General features: G+C 44.1%; 8 non-coding genes and 1 pseudogene across 8 annotated transcripts; 8 read left to right on the forward strand and 1 right to left on the reverse strand.

Moving 5' to 3' along the window:
• Positions 1-200: 200 nt before the first annotated feature.
• Positions 201-812, reverse strand: LOC120656651 (annotated as a pseudogene).
• On the forward strand, positions 340-448 carry LOC120657889. The gene has a single exon (XR_005668421.1). It is a non-coding gene; the product is annotated as a small nucleolar RNA Z107/R87 (small nucleolar RNA).
• On the forward strand, positions 542-639 carry LOC120657902. Its single transcript, XR_005668432.1, has one exon. It is a non-coding gene; the product is annotated as a small nucleolar RNA R30/Z108 (small nucleolar RNA).
• Positions 716-813, forward strand: LOC120657894. The gene has a single exon (XR_005668426.1). It is a non-coding gene; the product is annotated as a small nucleolar RNA snoR31 (small nucleolar RNA).
• Positions 814-857: 44 nt separating this feature from the next.
• LOC120657888 lies at positions 858-959 on the forward strand. Its single transcript, XR_005668420.1, has one exon. It is a non-coding gene; the product is annotated as a small nucleolar RNA snoR31/Z110/Z27 (small nucleolar RNA).
• Positions 960-1,088: 129 nt separating this feature from the next.
• On the forward strand, positions 1,089-1,171 carry LOC120657891. The gene has a single exon (XR_005668423.1). It is a non-coding gene; the product is annotated as a small nucleolar RNA snoR77Y (small nucleolar RNA).
• Positions 1,172-1,234: 63 nt separating this feature from the next.
• LOC120657878 lies at positions 1,235-1,423 on the forward strand. The gene has a single exon (XR_005668411.1). It is a non-coding gene; the product is annotated as a small nucleolar RNA Z112 (small nucleolar RNA).
• Positions 1,424-1,495: 72 nt separating this feature from the next.
• LOC120657895 lies at positions 1,496-1,647 on the forward strand. The gene has a single exon (XR_005668427.1). It is a non-coding gene; the product is annotated as a small nucleolar RNA snoR2/U65 (small nucleolar RNA).
• A 226-nt stretch (positions 1,648-1,873) lies between these two features.
• Positions 1,874-1,992, forward strand: LOC120657869. Its single transcript, XR_005668402.1, has one exon. It is a non-coding gene; the product is annotated as a small nucleolar RNA SNORD14 (small nucleolar RNA).
• Positions 1,993-14,210: the final 12,218 nt, after the last annotated feature.

The raw sequence follows: 14,210 nt of genomic DNA on the forward strand, positions 1-14,210 counted from the left end.
AATGATAGAGCCCCGTACGGGAAACGCAGCCCACACCCTTCTTCTGGTGACCTACGGAAAACACGGCCCATGGCCCAGCCCACCAAGCCGCCACGGCCCACGGCCGAAACGTCCGCTCATCCACACACACCCGGCCCCGGCGGCTCGAACCCTAAACCCTAACTCACCAATCCCCTCCATATAAACGCCGCCTCCACAGATATCCCCTCCATCGCCGTCAAGCTCTAGGTTTAGAACACCGCGCCTCCATCCTCCGCCCGCCAATCCAGATCTGGCGACTCGTTGCTTCTTTCGTTTTGCGATTCCTTTTCATCTCGATTGGTTCTCCATCAACGGTGTGATGGCAGTGACGACTCGGTAATATTCAAGCTCAACAGACCAAATCACAGGTCTCTCTCTGTACATGAGATTGATCTGTATGCCGATTACCCCGCTGAACTGAGCCATCTGATTTCTCTTCGTTCTCGGGTTTATTTGCCTCTTTTTTTTTGCTCTAATCTTCTCGTCTAGAGATTTCTTTTTCGTTTCCTCTGGTGGAGGAGGTTGTTGCGATGAGGATAACAAGCTCCCTCTTCTGAAAGCATTGAGGACACTCGCTGGCAGAATCGAACCAATAAACCTATTGCCACCACTGAGTAACTGCAGACCCCTCCACTTTCTTTTTTCTTTTGCTATTCCTCGATTTTATTTTGGACTGAGGATTTTTTCTGAAAGCTGGATAGTGAAGATCAATTGACGCATAATCCAACACTTGATCCGAGGCCGGCTTGTGCCGTGCGAATGATGCACAAACATCTTTGCATCTGAATCCATCAGATCTTTTTTTTCACTTTTATTTGATTTGTTTTCTTTGTCTTTGTATCATATGATGAAACCTCGAAACAATCTTAGGACACCTTCTGACACAGTGCTATTACCCTGTGCTGTGAGTGAGAAGGCAATTCTTATCTGATGGTACTACAATTTGTCCTTTTTATTGACATCTGGATTTCTTTGGGTCTTTATTTTAAGCAGGAATCTACGCATGCTTGTTGCATTTGGCAGGTAACGCGACAACCTTAGTTTCATGGTTTCTGTGACCTGATGTTACGCCAATGATGATTAGCTATACATCTGGAATTACCGTCAGATTTACTTGTGACGAAAATTGTCTGGCTTGCTGAGGCTTATTCAAGTGTTACAGTTCTTTTGTTTGGTATTGAGTCTAGTAATGTACAGGTTGTTCTGTTACTTAGTCCCAGGGAGGATCTCAAGACCTACCGATAGGAAGTGCCGTTTGACACTGTAAACAGCAGCTGCTTCTCTCTGCTGCAGGTGTCCATCCTTAGACCATAACCTTTGTGGTTTGGTCTATGATGGAGCTCCCATCTGCAGTTGTTTGATTCAGGTGTGGTGTGTGATTTAAATCGGGTCTCTGAGGGATTATACAGAACTGTCTTTTAATTCTTTCCTAGACTTTTTTTAGTCTTTGTACTGTTGGATTGGATGAAATTTGGGCCTGATGCCACGTCTCCGGTAGCCGAAGTGCATTGACCGGAGATGCTTTGATTAGGCCAAAACAAAGTTGTTTCAACATTTCACATGTTGATAGGAACCTGGGGACTGCATTTCTATCTGTCCACAGAGCCGGTTTCTGTGATAACATTTACTTCATGTACCTTCTGTTTTTGGTTGAATTATTCAGATTAACTTTTATATCTGTTTTTGGTTAAATTAGTTAGATTAACTTTTATATCGTGATGTTGATGAGGGCTAGTTCTGTTAATTCCTTCCTTCGATGTCTGAGCCTACTTATTTCCCTGTAAACTTTTTTCATGTTCAAGGTTAAGTCGTATATGTGTTTGCTTGCTAGTTTTTCCTTGCTAATGTGCATTGCATATGATGATAATATCAAGGCTTGTTTCTCTACATTCGCAGTTGCCGCCTAAGAGCTTTCGCCCTGCCAGGCTTGAGAGCTGATGCTGCTTAATCCTTCCTTGGATGTCTGAGGGTATATTGCATTTTCTCTTGATGTCAAAACTGTTTTGTTGCTTCTCTTAGTCATTTTTCAGGGCAGTCAGGTTTTGTGATATCTCCAAGTTGTGAAGGCAGTGGGAGTTGCTTACTGTATGAGGAATCTACCCCATAGATTCAGTTTTCATATGCTTTTTATCGCAGGGATCAATTTGTAGTTTGTAATTTATTGATTCACGCTTGTGGCTTAAAATTCTGTACTATTTAAAGCATGCTCTGAGTTTTATCAATTCCTGTTGTCAGTCTAATTTGTATCGAAGCAAACTGTTCTCACATCCCATGAAATTTCATCTTTCTTTCTCTTTGCTAGGTTAGCAAAAGTGATATTTAATACCATAAAACACTCTCATTGAAACGGGTCTCAAAGCATACGAGGTTGTGAGGTTTGGTCGTGCTTATCGTTATGAAATTTTGTTCTCCAATCTAAAATTGCTATGAGGTTCTTTGATAATTCGGTGCCCCGCGTACAGAAGGAAGAATTAGGCCCTGCTGCCCATGCGAAGTCGACCAGCACCAGAAAATAGCCGTGCTAAGCGATCTGCGTTTGGAAAAGCTTTTTTTTTATTTTTGAATAAATCAAGCTTTGTATTTTCGGCCCCATTGGCCCATTGTGATCAGTGAATGTTGCCACTCGCCGTCTACGTTCGTGGCGGATGTGGCTGGCTGGCCGAGCCATGCGTTCTCTCGGAGTCTTACTTTTATACTATTAAAAAATGGTGCTTATTGTAGCATTAAAAAATTTGTCAGTATTTGTGTACCATCACGTGAACTTTTTTGCCCTGTATACCATTTTGGACGGATAAATAGGCTTATTGTAGCATTAAAAAATTTGTCAGCATTTGTGTACTATCACGTGAACTTTTTTTTTGCCCTGTATACCAATTTGGACGGATAAACAGCTAACAGAGGCTAACGGAAGTGTAAAAAGATCATTATATCCTTCAGCGTCTAAAATTAATTTGCCCTCCATACCATTTTGTTGTGTGCTTCCAGATGCAGTTTACTGCTCTGCATGTGAACCAAATATAGTAGAATAGTGATATTTTCTTTAAAAATCGTACACATAAATCATGGGACGACTTTTATTTTCTTTCAATCATAGTAAAGATTCTGAAAAGATAAAATTCGTAAAACAATATAGATTCCTCGCATGACGCAGCAAAATTCGTAAAACAATATAGATTCCTCCCGAGACGCAGCGTTTTCCGTAGTCCTAAGGGCCTCTCCAGTGGTTGAATCGACTTTTCGGCACCGTGTGCGTGATTGGATTTCAAAAACGTTTCTTTCTTGCTTGCGCTGCTCACCATCACATGTGGGGGACCCAATCAAACTGAAAAAATATCATATGCAGAGAGAGACAGGCATGCCTTGCATTTGCTTCTCACCAGAGCCGCCGTCCTTCCTACGCGGCCAGTGCAATCAACCTAACGTCGGCCCTTAGGACAGTCAAAGGCTTGCACGGCACGACACAATCGAGACGGAGGGGAGTATAAAAAAAAGGGTTTGGATCGGATCGGAGCGTCTCGTTTAGATCGGATCAATACGAGCAGCACAGTCCATTACCTGCCTTGTTTAGATGTATAAAAGTGAATTTGTAAAGCACTGTAGCACTTTCGTTTGTATTTGGTAATGATTGTCCACTATGGGTTAATAACCAGGCTCAAAAAAATCGTCTCGTAAATTATAGACAAACTATATAATAGTTATTTTATTTAGATACATTTAATACTTCATGCATACGTTCAAAGGTTCGATGTGATGTGGAATTTTGTAAAATTTTGGAATTTTGAAAGGAACTAAACAAGGCAGAGGCGCAGAGCAGAGAGCATAGGCTGGCCGTGCTTCCAAACGTATCCTTACCTGATGTGGATCGCTTTTCGCAGGAGGTTCCTAATCTCCCATGGACTGGCCGATTTGTTGCTCCACAAATCGGCTCCCCGGTGACCGCCTTCTTGTTGCCTATCCTCTTTTTACTCACAACCGACCCCTTGCCTTTTATAGAGGGGCGGAAGCCCTACTTATAGGGGTTCGGTTTATGGGCTGGACACGGGATCCGATAATCCATACCTGCTAGTCTTGAGCTTTTACCCTCTTTGGCTGGCCTTCGCCTCACTTACCAGCGCTACCGCTTCTGTAAACAACGCCACTCCCAGTAAAGCTTTTTGTTCTCAGGGAGAAAGCGTGTTGCTTTTAAGTAAACTTCTGCCGATGTTACCTAGTTTATGACAGGTACGAGTTGCGACTGTACAAGTTTTCACTCGTTTTACCATCGTCGCCTGGGTCGGATAAGCTTGAACCAACTCGTAGGCTGGCCGTGCTTCCAAACGTATCCTTACCTGATGTGGATCTCCCCAAAAACAAGTTTTTTGTGCGTGGAGGGAGCCTGACCGAGGACCACTTCCGTCCGGGTCCGGCTGGACAAAACAAAGCGCCTAGAGGGGGAACAAAGGCCGTTACTTGTTGTGGAGAGAGACGAGAGGAGAAGAGATGGTGTGCGGCCCTCCCTGCAGATAATAAGTAGCAGAGAAACAAGAAGCAAACAGGGGGGGCTAGGGGGATTAAGCCCCCCTATCTCCCTAAAATCTAGGAAAAAGTCTATTTAACCCCCTGAACTATCAGTGGTAGTCTACTTCACTTCTAACTTTAAAACCGTCTACTTTACCCCCCAAACTATCCAAAACCGGTTAAATAACCCCCTCAGGCGGTTTCGGACGGCGGTTTTGCTACAGCAACACAATTTTATCTTTTTTCATTTATTTCCACTAAATCTTTGAAAAATCATAGTAAATCACAGAAAAATTATAAAATAAAAAATCTAATTTTGTTGGACTCTACATGAGTAGATCTACACAGTGAGCATATAATATGATATAGTTTTGTACAAAACTTTTGATGTAGCTTTAGATATATACTTTTCTATAATTAATTGGAATAATTCATATGTGCAGCTTCTATGGTCCAATTGGGGTGAAATTTTTATGGTAAGAAAATTATTGTATGCTTAAACTGTAATAAAAAATCATACTCATTGGACCATATATAATCTAGTTATAGATTTATTTAGTTTTATGCTCGTTAAATCTATGCTCCAAATCTATTAAATCTATAACTAATTTATAATTGATCCAATGAGTATGAAATTTTTACTACAGTTCAAGTATACAATAATTTTTCTACCATAAAAATTTCACCCCAATTGGACCATAGAAGCTGCACATATGAATTATTCCAATTAATTACAGAAAAGTATAGATCTAAAGCTATATCAAAAATTTTGTACAAAACTATACCCTATTATATGCTCACTGTGTAGATCTACTCGAGTCCAACAAAATTAGATTTTTTATTTTATATTTTTTAGTGATTTACTATGATTTTTCAAAGATTTAGTGGAAATAAATAAAAAAGAAAAAGATAAAATCGTGTTACTGTAGCAAAACCGCCGTCCGAAGCCGCCTGAGGGGGTTATTTGACCGGTTTTGGATAGTTTGGGGGGTAAAGTAGACGGTTTTGAAATTGGGGGTTGAAGTAGACTACCACTGATAGTTCAGGGGGTTAAGTAGACTTTTTCCCTAAAACCTATGAATACCTCCCTAAGTCCCTCCTTTATTTTTGGGATGAAACATTGAAGAAGAAGAGTGGAGGAAGAAGAAGAGAAAGGGGAGGAAGAAGAAAAGAATGGACATTAGCCCCTCTACAGTTTTTGGCTAGATTCGCCACTGGAGGCAAACCAAACTAAATTAATTCCCCTTCCCTGCCGCTTATCACTAGCTTATACATAGGCATATACAAGTTAAAAAATCCATGAGAAACTAGATAGTCTCTCCTTCAAGGCACACCTCACAAAGGCTGTCTATATTGATTTGATTTCAGATTTATTTTGTTGCTGGCATCACAATCTTTATTTAACAAACTAGAAGAGCAAACAATGAGGAAACTAAAATAGCTTCTTGGCTAGTATACATGTAGAAAGCAGGTAATGGAGAGCGTAGCACTAGAGAATACAGTGGTTGGGCGGTACGAATTATGCTGCTATATGTGGGTAGTAGGTGAAAGAGAAGTCCATGTCCTCAGTTGGGAGGCGCAGACTTACTACATGGGTTCTACCAATACCCAAACAAATTTTGCTCTACTAGGTTAGGGAGGTCACAATTAGTACTAGCACCACCATCCAACATCCATCACAATGATGAAGGTGCATGCATGCTTTCGTGGTGGCTGGTTTGTGGTTTGGGGAATTCAGGGTAGTACTCCACCTTGTTTCTTGGATGAGTAAACTTTGTGCAAACCACATCCAAGGATGCCGTGAAGTCATATAACAACAAAAAGCCCATGATTTGAACGAAAGAAACAGTAATGGTGTCGTACCCATTAGTAGAATTGAGTGTAGAGGGTGAGTCGTTAGGCGACAGCGTTTCGAGCTTCGACGTATCTACAATTGCAAGCAGGGGCGGAGCCATTGCCCCTACCAACAGGAACTCAATTGGAGCCCCCACAAACCCCTCCTACAAATTTGAGGAGCAAGAAAGAGGGAAGGGGAGGTGGGAGGAGGAGGAAGAAGACGAGAGTCCCCCTAGAGCCCAATCCTGCATCCGCCACTGATTGCAGGGCCAATCTCATTGCTGCTCACCACAGCGGCATCCTCCTCAACCCACTCGCCTCCCGCCCGCGCCCTCACGTGATCCATACTCGCGACCACCTCCTCTGCCTCCTCGTCTCGCCTCTTCTCGCAACACAACTATATCAAACACCAAACACACCCAACTCCTCCCTTAGCCGGCGTCTTCGTCACCCCTGCGGAGGGAGATGGTCGAGGCGGTGACCGTGGTGGTGGCGCGGGAGTACCACGGCGACCGTGATCGCCGCGGCGTCGAAGCGGAGTTCAAGCATACAATAATTTTTCTACCATAAAAATTTCACCCCAATTGGACCATAGAAGCTGCACATATGAATTATTCCAATTAATTACAGAAAAGTATAGATCTAAAGCTATATCAAAAATTTTGTACAAAACTATACCCTATTATATGCTCACTGTGTAGATCTACTCGAGTCCAACAAAATTAGATTTTTCATTTTATATTTTTTTGTGATTTACTATGATTTTTCAAAGATTTAGTGGAAATAAATAAAAAAGATAAAGATAAAATCGTGTTACTGTAGCAAAACCGCCGTCCGAAGCCGACTGAGGGGGTTATTTGACCGGTTTTGGATAGTTTGGGGGGTAAAGTAGACGGTTTTGAAATTGGGGGTTGAAGTAGATTACCACTGATAGTTCAGGGGGTTAAGTAGACTTTTTCCCTAAAACCTATGAATACCTCCCTAAGTCCCTCCTTTATTTTTGGGATGAAACATTGAAGAAGAAGAGTGGAGGAAGAAGAAGAGAAAGGGGAGGAAGAAGAAAAGAGTGGACATTAGCCCCTCTACAGTTTTTGGCTAGATTCGCCACTGGAGGCAAACCAAACTAAATTAATTCCCCTTCCCTGCCGCTTATCACTAGCTTATACATAGGCATATACAAGTTAAAAAATCCATGAGAAACTAGATAGTCTCTCCTTCAAGGCACACCTCACAAAGGCTGTCTATATTGATTTGATTTCAGATTTATTTTGTTGCTGGCATCACAATCTTTATTTAACAAACTAGAAGAGCAAACAATGAGGAAACTAAAATAGCTTCTTGGCTAGTATACATGTAGAAAGCAGGTAATGGAGAGCGTAGCACTAGAGAATACAGTGGTTGGGCGGTACGAATTATGCTGCTATATGTGGGTAGTAGGTGAAAGAGAAGTCCATGTCCTCAGTTGGGAGGCGCAGACTTACTACATGGGTTCTACCAATACCCAAACAAATTTTGCTCTACTAGGTTAGGGAGGTCACAATTAGTACTAGCACCACCATCCAACATCCATCACAATGATGAAGGTGCATGCATGCTTTCGTGGTGGCTGGTTTGTGGTTTGGGGAATTCAGGGTAGTACTCCACCTTGTTTCTTGGATGAGTAAACTTTGTGCAAACCACATCCAAGGATGCCGTGAAGTCATATAACAACAAAAAGCCCATGATTTGAACGAAAGAAACAGTAATGGTGTCGTACCCATTAGTAGAATTGAGTGTAGAGGGTGAGTCGTTAGGCGACAGCGTTTCGAGCTTCGACGTATCTACAATTGCAAGCAGGGGCGGAGCCATTGCCCCTACCAACAGGAACTCAATTGGAGCCCCCACAAACCCCTCCTACAAATTTGAGGAGCAAGAAAGAGGGAAGGGGAGGTGGGAGGAGGAGGAAGAAGACGAGAGTCCCCCTAGAGCCCAATCCTGCATCCGCCACTGATTGCAGGGCCAATCTCATTGCTGCTCACCACAGCGGCATCCTCCTCAACCCACTCGCCTCCCGCCCGCGCCCTCACGTGATCCATACTCGCGACCACCTCCTCTGCCTCCTCGTCTCGCCTCTTCTCGCAACACAACTATATCAAACACCAAACACACCCAACTCCTCCCTTAGCCGGCGTCTTCGTCACCCCTGCGGAGGGAGATGGTCGAGGCGGTGACCGTGGTGGTGGCGCGGGAGTACCACGGCGACCGTGATCGCCGCGGCGTCGAAGCGGAGTTCAAGCATACAATAATTTTTCTACCATAAAAATTTCACCCCAATTGGACCATAGAAGCTGCACATATGAATTATTCCAATTAATTACAGAAAAGTATAGATCTAAAGCTATATCAAAAATTTTGTACAAAACTATACCCTATTATATGCTCACTGTGTAGATCTACTCGAGTCCAACAAAATTAGATTTTTCATTTTATATTTTTTTGTGATTTACTATGATTTTTCAAAGATTTAGTGGAAATAAATAAAAAAGAAAAAGATAAAATCGTGTTACTGTAGCAAAACCGCCGTCCGAAGCCGCCTGAGGGGGTTATTTGACCGGTTTTGGATAGTTTGGGGGGTAAAGTAGACGGTTTTGAAATTGGGGGTTGAAGTAGACTACCACTGATAGTTCAGGGGGTTAAGTAGACTTTTTCCCTAAAACCTATGAATACCTCCCTAAGTCCCTCCTTTATTTTTGGGATGAAACATTGAAGAAGAAGAGTGGAGGAAGAAGAAGAGAAAGGGGAGGAAGAAGAAAAGAGTGGACATTAGCCCCTCTACAGTTTTGGGCTAGATTCGCCACTGGAGGCAAACCAAACTAAATTAATTCCCCTTCCCTGCCGCTTATCACTAGCTTATACATAGGCATATACAAGTTAAAAAATCCATGAGAAACTAGATAGTCTCTCCTTCAAGGCACACCTCACAAAGGCTGTCTATATTGATTTGATTTCAGATTTATTTTGTTGCTGGCATCACAATCTTTATTTAACAAACTAGAAGAGCAAACAATGAGGAAACTAAAATAGCTTCTTGGCTAGTATACATGTAGAAAGCAGGTAATGGAGAGCGTAGCACTAGAGAATACAGTGGTTGGGCGGTACGAATTATGCTGCTATATGTGGGTAGTAGGTGAAAGAGAAGTCCATGTCCTCAGTTGGGAGGCGCAGACTTACTACATGGGTTCTACCAATACCCAAACAAATTTTGCTCTACTAGGTTAGGGAGGTCACAATTAGTACTAGCACCACCATCCAACATCCATCACAATGATGAAGGTGCATGCATGCTTTCGTGGTGGCTGGTTTGTGGTTTGGGGAATTCAGGGTAGTACTCCACCTTGTTTCTTGGATGAGTAAACTTTGTGCAAACCACATCCAAGGATGCCGTGAAGTCATATAACAACAAAAAGCCCATGATTTGAACGAAAGAAACAGTAATGGTGTCGTACCCATTAGTAGAATTGAGTGTAGAGGGTGAGTCGTTAGGCGACAGCGTTTCGAGCTTCGACGTATCTACAATTGCAAGCAGGGGCGGAGCCATTGCCCCTACCAACAGGAACTCAATTGGAGCCCCCACAAACCCCTCCTACAAATTTGAGGAGCAAGAAAGAGGGAAGGGGAGGTGGGAGGAGGAGGAAGAAGACGAGAGTCCCCCTAGAGCCCAATCCTGCATCCGCCACTGATTGCAGGGCCAATCTCATTGCTGCTCACCACAGCGGCATCCTCCTCAACCCACTCGCCTCCCGCCCGCGCCCTCACGTGATCCATACTCGCGACCACCTCCTCTGCCTCCTCGTCTCGCCTCTTCTCGCAACACAACTATATCAAACACCAAACACACCCAACTCCTCCCTTAGCCGGCGTCTTCGTCACCCCTGCGGAGGGAGATGGTCGAGGCGGTGACCGTGGTGGTGGCGCGGGAGTACCACGGCGACCGTGATCGCCGCGGCGTCGAAGCGGAGTTCAAGCATACAATAATTTTTCTACCATAAAAATTTCACCCCAATTGGACCATAGAAGCTGCACATATGAATTATTCCAATTAATTACAGAAAAGTATAGATCTAAAGCTATATCAAAAATTTTGTACAAAACTATACCCTATTATATGCTCACTGTGTAGATCTACTCGAGTCCAACAAAATTAGATTTTTCATTTTATATTTTTTTGTGATTTACTATGATTTTTCAAAGATTTAGTGGAAATAAATAAAAAAGAAAAAAATAAAATTGTGTTACTGTAGCAAAACCGCCGTCCGAAGCCGCCTGAGGGGGTTATTTGACCGGTTTTGGATAGTTTGGGGGGTAAAGTAGACGGTTTTGAAATTGGGGGTTGAAGTAGACTACCACTGATAGTTCAGGGGGTTAAGTAGACTTTTTCCCTAAAACCTATGAATACCTCCCTAAGTCCCTCCTTTATTTTTGGGATGAAACATTGAAGAAGAAGAGTGGAGGAAGAAGAAGAGAAAGGGGAGGAAGAAGAAAAGAGTGGACATTAGCCCCTCTACAATTTTGGGCTAGATTCGCCACTGGAGGCAAACCAAACTAAATTAATTCCCCTTCCCTGCCGCTTATCACTAGCTTATACATAGGCATATACAAGTTAAAAAATCCATGAGAAACTAGATAGTCTCTCCTTCAAGGCACACCTCACAAAGGCTGTCTATATTGATTTGATTTCAGATTTATTTTGTTGCTGGCATCACAATCTTTATTTAACAAACTAGAAGAGCAAACAATGAGGAAACTAAAATAGCTTCTTGGCTAGTATACATGTAGAAAGCAGGTAATGGAGAGCGTAGCACTAGAGAATACAGTGGTTGGGCGGTACGAATTATGCTGCTATATGTGGGTAGTAGGTGAAAGAGAAGTCCATGTCCTCAGTTGGGAGGCGCAGACTTACTACATGGGTTCTACCAATACCCAAACAAATTTTGCTCTACTAGGTTAGGGAGGTCACAATTAGTACTAGCACCACCATCCAACATCCATCACAATGATGAAGGTGCATGCATGCTTTCGTGGTGGCTGGTTTGTGGTTTGGGGAATTCAGGGTAGTACTCCACCTTGTTTCTTGGATGAGTAAACTTTGTGCAAACCACATCCAAGGATGCCGTGAAGTCATATAACAACAAAAAGCCCATGATTTGAACGAAAGAAACAGTAATGGTGTCGTACCCATTAGTAGAATTGAGTGTAGAGGGTGAGTCGTTAGGCGACAGCGTTTCGAGCTTCGACGTATCTACAATTGCAAGCAGGGGCGGAGCCATTGCCCCTACCAACAGGAACTCAATTGGAGCCCCCACAAACCCCTCCTACAAATTTGAGGAGCAAGAAAGAGGGAAGGGGAGGTGGGAGGAGGAGGAAGAAGACGAGAGTCCCCCTAGAGCCCAATCCTGCATCCGCCACTGATTGCAGGGCCAATCTCATTGCTGCTCACCACAGCGGCATCCTCCTCAACCCACTCGCCTCCCGCCCGCGCCCTCACGTGATCCATACTCGCGACCACCTCCTCTGCCTCCTCGTCTCGCCTCTTCTCGCAACACAACTATATCAAACACCAAACACACCCAACTCCTCCCTTAGCCGGCGTCTTCGTCACCCCTGCGGAGGGAGATGGTCGAGGCGGTGACCGTGGTGGTGGCGCGGGAGTACCACGGCGACCGTGATCGCCGCGGCGTCGAAGCGGAGTTCAAGCATACAATAATTTTTCTACCATAAAAATTTCACCCCAATTGGACCATAGAAGCTGCACATATGAATTATTCCAATTAATTACAGAAAAGTATAGATCTAAAGCTATATCAAAAATTTTGTACAAAACTATACCCTATTATATGCTCACTGTGTAGATCTACTCGAGTCCAACAAAATTAGATTTTTCATTTTATATTTTTTTGTGATTTACTATGATTTTTCAAAAATTTAGTGGAAATAAATAAAAAAGAAAAAGATAAAATCGTGTTACTGTAGCAAAACCGCCGTCCGAAGCCGCCTGAGGGGGTTATTTGACCGGTTTTGGATAGTTTGGGGGATAAAGTAGACGGTTTTGAAATTGGGGGTTGAAGTAGACTACCACTGATAGTTCAGGGGGTTAAGTAGACTTTTTCCCTAAAACCTATGAATACCTCCCTAAGTCCCTCCTTTATTTTTGGGATGAAACATTGAAGAAGAAGAGTGGAGGAAGAAGAAGAGAAAGGGGAGGAAGAAGAAAAGAGTGGACATTAGCCCCTCTACAGTTTTGGGCTAGATTCGCCACTGGAGGCAAACCAAACTAAATTAATTCCCCTTCCCTGCCGCTTATCACTAGCTTATACATAGGCATATACAAGTTAAAAAATCCATGAGAAACTAGATAGTCTCTCCTTCAAGGCACACCTCACAAAGGCTGTCTATATTGATTTGATTTCAGATTTATTTTGTTGCTGGCATCACAATCTTTATTTAACAAACTAGAAGAGCAAACAATGAGGAAACTAAAATAGCTTCTTGGCTAGTATACATGTAGAAAGCAGGTAATGGAGAGCGTAGCACTAGAGAATACAGTGGTTGGGCGGTACGAATTATGCTGCTATATGTGGGTAGTAGGTGAAAGAGAAGTCCATGTCCTCAGTTCGGAGGCGCAGACTTACTACATGGGTTCTACCAATACCCAAACAAATTTTGCTCTACTAGGTTAGGGAGGTCACAATTAGTACTAGCACCACCATCCAACATCCATCACAATGATGAAGGTGCATGCATGCTTTCGTGGTGGCTGGTTTGTGGTTTGGGGAATTCAGGGTAGTACTCCACCTTGTTTCTTGGATGAGTAAACTTTGTGCAAACCACATCCAAGGATGCCGTGAAGTCATATAACAACAAAAAGCCCATGATTTGAACGAAAGAAACAGTAATGGTGTCGTACCCATTAGTAGAATTGAGTGTAGAGGGTGAGTCGTTAGGCGACAGCGTTTCGAGCTTCGACGTATCTACAATTGCAAGCAGGGGCGGAGCCATTGCCCCTACCAACAGGAACTCAATTGGAGCCCCCACAAACCCCTCCTACAAATTTGAGGAGCAAGAAAGAGGGAAGGGGAGGTGGGAGGAGGAGGAAGAAGACGAGAGTCCCCCTAGAGCCCAATCCTGCATCCGCCACTGATTGCAGGGCCAATCTCATTGCTGCTCACCACAGCGGCATCCTCCTCAACCCACTCGCCTCCCGCCCGCGCCCTCACGTGATCCATACTCGCGACCACCTCCTCTGCCTCCTCGTCTCGCCTCTTCTCGCAACACAACTATATCAAACACCAAACACACCCAACTCCTCCCTTAGCCGGCGTCTTCGTCACCCCTGCGGAGGGAGATGGTCGAGGCGGTGACCGTGGTGGTGGCGCGGGAGTACCACGGCGACCGTGATCGCCGCGGCGTCGAAGCGGTGGATCGCGTGTGCGAGGTCAGGTCCAGCGACGGCGACAAGATGTGCCTCTTCGCCGACCTCCTCGGCGATCCGCTCTACCGCATTCGCCACTCGCCGGCCTTCCTCATGAGGCTCTCCTGCTTACGTAGTGGCTGCGGCGAGGCTAGGCAGCTGGCCCAGCTAGATGCAGGAGGCCGGCCGCACCCCCCCCCCCAGCCTTGGCCGCCTCAGCTCCTGACCTCTCGTCTCGTCTCGTTTCCTCTCGGCAAAGCATGGTCCGGATGGAGAAGAGAAACCAAACTAATTAATGGACTGCCCGAAACGCATGTTTGAACTGTGCCGAAACACAGCAAGGGTTTTCATTAGAGCTGTCAGTGCAGACCAGTCAGACCGGTTCCTTAGACTGGTCTGGCTTGAAACT

Source organism: Panicum virgatum, chromosome 1N (genome assembly GCF_016808335.1).
Source record: "Panicum virgatum strain AP13 chromosome 1N, P.virgatum_v5, whole genome shotgun sequence".
NCBI lineage: Eukaryota > Viridiplantae > Streptophyta > Magnoliopsida > Poales > Poaceae > Panicum > Panicum virgatum.